Consider the following 9735-nt stretch of genomic DNA (forward strand, 5'->3'; position numbering starts at 1 on the left):
GGCAAGTTTGGTATCCATAATACTCTAATATTCCTCCCCCCTCAAGCTTAAGGATGATGAAGCAAATGGAAGCGGTCCAAGACTTTGAATTGGTCACGTGAGTAACGTAATCTAATAGCAGAGAGAGAAACGATACAGAGATTGTCATAATCTAGGACTTCTAACTCTTGAAGTAGAGTCTCGGCCCAAAGATTGTTTCATTTTTTGGGCTATAATATAAAGCTAGAGGCATTGCAAAATTATTTTGAACATTCTATTTTTGTTCTTTTTCTGAAGGAAACCGTTGAATTTGCTTTATTTCGATATTAAAAATGAGATTTTCTTAAAATTTCAAAATAATAAGCACAGGGGAGGGTTGACTCATCTCTTCAGTATTTTTTATACAAAGATTGTTTCTCGAATTAAAATCCGACCCTCCGATTATAAACCAGCAATCTTACCGATGTTACATGTTCTTATTTTTTTCCGACTTAAATAAAAGTTTAATTATGAATCAAAATCATGGGTTCACGGTGATTGAAGTTAAGGACATATATATCTAACCTGTGCTACCATTGTGTCTTTTTTTTTTCTTTTTTTTTGGTGAGCGCTACCAATTGTGTCTTTGTTGCAGGGAAAAAGGTTTCACCATATCAGACAAGGACTAGGTTTAAGCGTGCTAGCTTTGATGTCAACGATGATAGGTGCTACACTATACCTTTCGCCTAAGCAAGGCTTTAAACTACACAGCCCAACAAATGAGGCCACGACTAAATTACTTGAATCACGTTGGGTTTCCCATGGAAGTGCAATTCAGGTCAATAAACCTCAGTTGCCACCCAAACATAACACAAATGCATGCCAGCGATTGTCCTTTTCAGCACATCAGCCACCAAGGATGCTGAGTTTCTATCGGAGTCAGTACTGTTCTTATTTCACTAGATAAGAAACTTTATGCTCCATGAGAGTCTCATTAATTTTAAGTAGTTTGGTTATGTTTCATTTATTTATTTAATTCTAATGGACGAAGTTCACTTTGGAAACTTTTTTATCAAAAGGTTTTGTTTTGGATCAGTCTAGCCTCAATATAAAGGCCCAGCTTTTGCACCCTCAATATGGGACAAAAGTTCTTTTTATATCTGATTTTTGTTTTCTACGCACTTGCCACCTCACACACTTGTGAGCTCGTTGTCTCACACCTTAATAGGGTCAGGAAATTTTCTTGCTTGTTATGGATTTGAGTCTTCTTATGTAAAAAAATAATCATGTGATAATATTATTTGACTATAATCACTCATTAATGATGAGATAAGAGAAAAAATATATGATTTGTAAATAACAGGTTGTGATCAAATAACATAATCACATGACCATTTTTTCACACTAGAGAATCTATTTTCGCTTGTTATATATACCTCCACTCCATTAACGAGTGATATTCTTCACCACATGTCCACATCGTTAATATTGTTGTTACTATGTTGATATTCCTTTTTTTTTTTTTGGATAATACTATTTTAGCATTTGCGTTATTCCTTCATTTAAATCAGTCTTATATCGAGATACATTGCAATAAAGGGAAACAGATCTAAACACCCATATCCCAAATAGATCAAGTTTATTAATGTTACAAAAAAAAAAAACCCTTCATTTAAATAAGTCTAATATCGAGATACATTACAATAGAAGGAAACAGATCTAAACACCCATATCCAATGTTGTTAAAATCGAGATTCTATGCAAGATCCGGAGGGGATATGAAAATCGTAAATCGTGGGATCGACACGGATCGTAAGATCCTATTACCTAAGATAAAAAATTATATTCGACTATATATATATATATATATATATATATATATATATATATATATATATATATATATATCTAGGGCTTAACATTTCTGCAGCTGTCGTAGAAAATGTTATCTACAGCTGACACAAAAAAGTGGACTCCACGGATTTAAAAAAAAAAAAAAAAACTCAGGATCTGGTGCCGTATCCTAGGATCCGGACGCGGATCCTTGCTTGCTGTAGGTACAGCAGCTGCAGAAATCATTTTGCCATATATTTATATCTATATCTAACATCAATTGTAAGACTCATAAACATAATATAAAAGTAACAATAACAATAGTTGTTAACTTGGAAAAACATAAAACAAAACCAAAACACCAAAAGTAAGAAAGAGTTTAACATCTCTTATTTATATAAAGTCATTCAAGTTAAATTCATCAACGACTATATCCTCTTCCACTCCTCCTCCAACAAGTTCATCAACACAATCGGGAATGTTCAAATCATTCAAGTTAATAGGTTCCTTTTCTTCAACTTCATTCAAGTCTTCTTCAATTAGACCATTCAAATCAAATTGATCTACTTCTACATCTTCCAAATCTTCTTCATTTTCCACAATCCAATCATCATCTGATTCAAGATCATCAAAATTATATTCAACAGGGTTTCTATGTTTCTTCTCGACCAATCTTGAGTTAGCCATCACAAAAATAAGATCATTCATTGTCTTCTGCTTCAGATGATTTCTTTTCTTTGTGTGGACCTAAACAAGCACAAAGCAATTAGTACAATATTTATATCATATATTACATGTTTGAAACTAAATACAATTCATACTTAGAATTATTCAATTAATCAAACTATATCATCTCAAATGTACTCCAATTTCACTCACACCCAGAGGAACTACATGTCAAGCTTAAGACACGAATAGAAAATTTTTGGAGTTCTAGAACTTCATCCCCATAAGATTCCCACCATGCTGCTAGACTTTTGGACTCAACTCCCTTCCTTGCTAATGGAGACCCTAACAAACCTCGTCGATACTTGAAGTTTTCATGTTGCTCATCAATCATACTTGCACCATCAAGATCCCCTCACCATCCTTTGTACACAATCATATAGTCCAAGTTTTAATTCAAGATCAACTTTAAATGAAGGAGTAATGAAGTTTAGGGTTAAGGAAATAGCTTGTAGCATGCAAAGGCATGTGGAGTTGGTTGTCCCATCTTGCATCAATGACATCCCATACAGGCTTTTAACTAAATAATGAAAATATAATCAGTTTTAAGACAAAAAATTGAAGTCTTCTTGAAACAAATTTTCAATTAAAATAAAACTTAAACGGGTTTGGTGTTTGTCATTTTAAATGACATAAGTTATGTCATTTTAGGAGAGAGATAGACACAAAAATGGAAATCATGGGAGAGAGAAAGTGGATGATTTTTTTTAATTTAAATTTTAAATAAAAAAATTTATTTTGTGTTTATCTCTCTCTTAAAATGACATAACTTTATGTCATTTAAAATGACAAACATTTTTCCCAACTTAAACACTTAAATATTTGGACACTATTAAAGGCTTCTTGAATTTTCTTTTTAGCTTGATCCATCTCCTCATAAATGAATCCCATGGCTTCCTTCTCATCTGAATCAACTAATCAAAGCACTTTCATAAAAGGAAGAGCGCCCTTCAAGCAAATGACAATATTTTTCCAAAACTCTTTGTCCATAATCACATCTTCAATAAGTTTTCCATTCCTTGACTTTGCAAATTGGCTACCCTTCCATTCATCAGAGTTAAACATTCTTATCAATGGAAGTTTGTTCTCATGGAGGCATCCTAGAGTCAAGTAAGATGTGGCAAAGCGAGTCATAGCAGGTCTTATCAAATCTTTGCCCCTGGTGAAGCTTTGCAATAAAGTAATGAGAAGAGTCCTTGAATAAATATAAGTTGTGATTTTTTTTGCCTTTGGAATTGTTTCTTGATGAACCAGTATTTTTTAAATCCTCCAGCATCAGATCAATGCAATACACTGCACAAGGTGTCCAATACACACTTTTCCTTTTCTTCATCAACAACTCTCCTGCAGCTTTATATTTGCAGCATTGTCAGCCACAACTTGGACAACATTTTCTACACCAACCTCCTCAACTACTTCATCAATCATCTTAAAAAAAAATTCAGTTATTTTGATGATATGTGATGGATCAATGGACTTAAGGAACACAGTTCTCATAGAGTTATTCACGCATAAATTTATGATTGTTCTCCCTTTTTATCTGTCCACCCATCGGTCATTATTGTGTATCCTGTTTTCTTCCGTTCAGCCTTGTGTTCTTCAATAGTTGTCATTGTCATATCATAATATTGCTTCAAATATTTTACTCTACACTCATGATATGATGGTGGCTAGAAACCTAATCCATGTCTTGAAATATATTCACACATCTTCTTGAATTCATCATAATTTAACACATTGAAAGGAATGACATTCCTATAAATAAAAGAAAATATGTCAAAACATGCCTATTCTCTCACACTTTTCTTAAGTATGGTGTTGATAGTTGTCTGAGTAGTTGTTATGCTCTTTTTGAAAATATTAGACCCACCACCACCTTCATCCCCTTTTCTTTTTTCAATTTCACAACCAGCCTCTTCTTCTTCTAATTGTGTGAGAGTACTAGTTTTTTTGATTAATTTCACCTGCAATCCGACTACAATATTCAACATTTCTTTCTTTACTTCTTCCAGCACCGCTCTACATTCTCCAATATCTTTTTGTGTTCCCGCCAAATGATGCTTCAATCGGTAAATACCTCATGTCACTATTTTCTCACAGTATTTGCATTTTATTTTTCTTACATCTCCTTCAATTGGAAAGCAATGTTTCCATCCAATATCTAATCTATTCCCAGGAGCATTTTTGTTTAATTGAGTTCTTAAACTAGAGGCGGGAGCAGCTTGAACATTGTTATTACCACTATCTTCACTTGAAGCCATATTTAATAAATCACAAAAATCAATATTTTATATACCAACTAATGACCCAAAACTTTAGAAGTCCCCAAGTTTCGATATAACAAAACAAAAACTGCAATGAGAAAATATTATAACATAATATTAATACTAAAGAACGTGGGTTATTCAATTGAAATATAATATTCAAAAATCAAAAAGCAACATACTTCTTAAAAATTGACAAATTGATTATTGTTTAGTAAAGTTCTTTAGAACAACATATAAAACAAAATAAGAAAAATGTTATATAATATTATATTCATATTAGAAAGCAATGGTCAATCATGCAATCGAATAGGAAACAACAATTTCCATGGAAACATAGATTATGATATTTTGACCAGCATACTTATAAAAAAGATACCACACCAAATAAAAGTTAAAAAGGTAAAAAATAAGGATTTTATTAGTGTTATGTAACATAATATAAGTGTTGTTTTCAACTCTCACATCAAAAAGAAGAGAGAAAGTAGAATGACGAGAGAGAAAGGAAAACATGTGGACCCCACATCTTTAATGTATGTGTAGAAAAATGAAGTTATATTATGTAAAATGATAAACATAAAATCCAAAAAATAAAAAGAATTCAGCAACCATTAGTCCATTACTATTAAAACAAAAGAATTCACCGACAAAAGACAAACAAGACTTGAGAATTTCCACCGACAAAGACAAAAGTCAAAAAGCAATGGTAATTTCCATCTACAAAAGACATACCAGTCGGTCACCACCATAAAAACAAAAGAACCCGAGCCAACCACCACTGTTTCAAGTTGCAGTAAACCAAATGGAGAAATTACCAGCGGAGAAGTCTCGGAAGATGCCGCAAAGCAGAAAAAAAGTTGAACGCAGTGGTAGATTGCAAAATTAGGGTTATGAAATTGTTTTTATTCGATTTTGGGTTATGGGTATTTCATATTTAGGCTTTTTTCTGAATAAAAAAGTGAAGCAAGATCGTCTGATGCGAACGATACTACGTGTTGCTCGTCGATACTGTCGTTCCTACTAAATTTGCGATTTATGTTACAAGCTGGATCATTTGGTTTTCAAATATCATATGATCGTGCGATTACAGGTTTTAAATCTCGATTTTAATAACAGTGCCTATATCCCAAATAGATCAAGTTTATTAAAATTAGAAGAAAAAAAATAGTTTGACAAAATTTGTCCAAACTAGCACAGTTAAACCAGTGACAAAATTATGTCACTAAACCAGTGACACTCGGGTTCGACCAGCCGAGTTTGTAAAAACCTGTAAACTAGCGGGTCAAAATCAACTCGGCCAACCAACAACAAATAATTCACGCATGACTAATTTTGACACCAGCCATTGCTTTCTTATGGTTTATAAAGCTTTGTTCTCTTTATATTAAGCCTGATGTGGGACTTCTTAACTTTATAATCTCAAATACAAGTAAGTTTGAATCCCAGGTTCACAACCAGCAAAGTGCAAACCATTACTCTTCAAAAAAAATTCTCGTAACAATATGAACCCAAAACAAGTAAATGACTTAAAGGGTAAAGCCCTAGAGGGAACAACTGGTTTCTCTCCCATTCAGTTGGGTTCTGATGAAGCATTTTCGTCAAGCTATACTCTTCTAATGGGGGATGTTGGCCTTTATGGGTCTCTTCCTTTGTCTCTTTTGAAGCGTTTTCAAGCATGAACCTGACATCAAGCTCTGAGTTTGAAAGTGTGCCACAACCTCCTGAATGTTTGCAAGTGAACCCAGTTTCGCCATTTCTGTCCAAAACTTTTGATATAGTTGATGATCCATCGCTAGATCCGATTATATCCTCGGGCTTCACCGGTGAGAGTTTCGTAGTGTGAGATCCTACCCAATTTGCATGACACATCTTGCCAAGGAATTTCAAGCGTAACAATTTCTCCAGTTTTGTTCGCCAGTTAAATACTTATGTGGGTATATTGCGGTAACACGACCTGTAAGGGCTGCTATGCACTTTATGAAAATGATGTTTGCTATGGTTTTTTTTTTTTGAAGAATTATTTTCTTATGTTTGATGTTTGTATTGCAACTGGTTTGATGAAGATCGATCGTGCATATTAGATTCAAGACATTGTTTTATCAATTAGGAATGTAAAAATCCTGAGGCATTTTGCTGATGTATCGTAAGTTCTATCTTGATGCGTAAGATATCGCTTTAACTAAGTTGTCTGAATATATGTAGCTTTGGAATGATTGGATGTTTATTTGTAGGTACACTGAGTAAGTAATTTGTGTTATTTGTGTTTTCTTATTTGTCATTTGTTAAAAGTGAACTTCCATGCTATGGTGTTTTTCTCTGTAATTCCCACTATCTTGAGGTATATATAATCTCTCAGGTGTTTTCTCTATATTCAATGTTAAAATTTATAACTTTTTTAATATAAATTATAAATTTGCATATACTTACTAGGTCATGCAGTTCAACCAGTGACTCAAGCATCTCGATCGAGTCAGTGACCAATTCGGGTTTTACAACATTGGTTAGACCACATGCTTTTTACTTAATAATTAGTTCACTTGCATAGGTAAAAAATAAAATAAAATCACAATTCAATTGTATAGATGAAAAAATAATCATGTTGCCACATTCAAATTTATTTATTATCAAAATAAGTTTTTTCCATCTGAAACTTGCCAATTTTTTAAAAAAGTAAAAATTATTGCTATGAAAAAAAATATATATTGAAAAGATCATTTCCTTCGAGAAATTGTTCCTTCAAACAGTCTTAATTTCCATTAAAATATAACAAGAAATGAACAGAACATCAGAAATCCATTGAAATTGATAACAGAGTTACAAGTATAATAACCAATAACTACTACCGTTTATCCATTCCTAAAGATAATTAACTTATTTCAAAAGACATGGCTGAAAATAGAGAAGAAGTTCTAGCAACTAGAATTTTCATTACAAATTACTAGAAATCAAGAAGAGGAATAATAAGACAGTAAACAAGAAAAGTATAGAAATTTCTATACTATTGGTGTAGAAAACTTGAACGAAGGTGCAAAAAAGGAGTGAAAGAAAGATGGAGAAGAAGATGATGCACGAGGAAGGAGAAGATGGTGAAAAGCTCCCTTCTGGACTCTTTCTCCGTTCCTTTTATAGCAACCAACACGAGTGGGTCTTCAGCAATTAAATCCACCATTTTATCCAGACTTTTGCTTTTCTTGTTTGATCGTGCGTCTGAACTTGTTCCAGCTAGCTTTTACTCTTTATCTATGCAACGATTTTTTCCCCTTTTATATGATTCTCCATTTTCTCTACTTTGTCATCATGATTATCAAAGTAGTGAACACTTTTTTGGAAAATACTTTGTCCACCTTAGAAAGGAAAAAAACAAAAGTTAGTGGAATTGACAAATGATAAAGTATAGCGGTAAACTCCCCATTTTTTTCCTTATTTTTTAAATGAATATGAAAAATAAAAAAAAAAAATATTGTAAAAAAAGAGAACAAAAAAGGGAATGAATCAGAATTGGTAGTGACATGTCTTGCTAGTCAAATTTATTCAACTCCCTAGTTGAAAACAAACAACAAAGGTCCAAAAACAAAATCAATTAAAGAAAACCAAGAGGTTAGGAGAGTGATTAAGGTAGGAAGGGCATAAGGAGAAAAAATAGACACCGAAGTGGAAGCTGCTACAAGACACTCTGCACAAGGGTCTAGCTAACAATGAATTTGGATAGTGCAAAGTTGAAAAAATATGTGACGGGATCAAGAATAAAAATTTAAACACAAAAGAGGAAAGATGACAAGAACCACACTAAAATGTCAGGCAATAGATACAAAGAGAAAAAAATAGGTAATTGACCATAATCATGAGAAACAAAAATTAAAAAGAAAGAGAAAATAAGAATAATTCACTTTACAATAAAAAGTGAGATTAGAGTAAGTTTTACGGTAAAAAAAATGCAATTATACAAAACTACCAGAAACTTGGAGGATTTATTAGATAATGAGAATTTTAGTAAGATTATGAGATTTATGAGTTAATTACACATTTAAGTGCTAATTCATGGCTAGCTAACTTAGAAGATTAAATTATAAGAATAAATGGGTGCAAGAGTCATTATAAGAGAGAAAATGAAATAAAATCAAGATGGCCTTCTGCTTGCTTAAGCAAGCAGTCTAGCGAACAGACACGTGAATTGAGTAAACTTAAAAAAAAGATTGTCTTTCCTCACACCAACTCACTCACCTTCAGCCACCCCTCTCGAACCCGAAAATCACCATTGTTAGGGCTCCAAAACCTAGTTTTTGCCTTGATTGATGAAACACTTAGTGGTTGGATAGTAAAGTGTGTAGAATCACAAAAAAAAAGAATAACTTGCTGATTGCTTTCACATGAGAGCTATTGTGAGAAGAGATTTCACCATTCAAATTTGAGTGATTTTGTATTTTGGTGAGTTTATGTGTGTTTTGATCCGTAAAAGCTTGAGAAGACTATCTCCCATCATCCTATGATGATATATGGTGAGTTTTTACAACTTAGAACATATTTTGGTGATGATTTCATAATTTTGTGCTTTGATGGGTTTCTGTTGTGCAATTTCACAACCAATTATATATCAATCACACAAGTATGCAAGTGGATGTGTGAATTCAAGATCGTTCCCACGGAGATTGTGTAAAGCTACAACTATATTGTGAAGTGATAAGAGTAACTATAATGATTGAGATTTAACTAATGATTAAAGTAATAAATAAAGATTAAACTAAGGTAAGACTATTCATTAATACGGTAAAAGATAGGTTTCAAGTATTGAAAAGATAGATTGAGATAAATTTCCCCCATATTATAATTTCATCAAAATGCAGTAACAATGCTATAACAATCATTCATCAGTAATCAGAACACTCATGCATGCAAGGTCTCTCACCAGCAGTACATGTATACTGATCACCATATCTCTAGGCTTCATAGTTATGAA

The 9735-nt window shown here is 32.8% G+C and overlaps 1 pseudogene; it reads right to left on the bottom strand.

The window, feature by feature from the left end:
- Positions 1-2184: 2184 nt before the first annotated feature.
- Positions 2185-4778, bottom strand: LOC133307961 (uncharacterized; annotated as a pseudogene).
- Between the last annotated feature and the right edge of the window lie 4957 nt (positions 4779-9735).

The sequence above is a fragment of the Gastrolobium bilobum genome, unplaced genomic scaffold (genome assembly GCF_033153095.1).
Source record: "Gastrolobium bilobum isolate Gb01-03AN ecotype WA unplaced genomic scaffold, APGP_CSIRO_Gbil_v1 utg24596, whole genome shotgun sequence".
NCBI lineage: Eukaryota > Viridiplantae > Streptophyta > Magnoliopsida > Fabales > Fabaceae > Gastrolobium > Gastrolobium bilobum.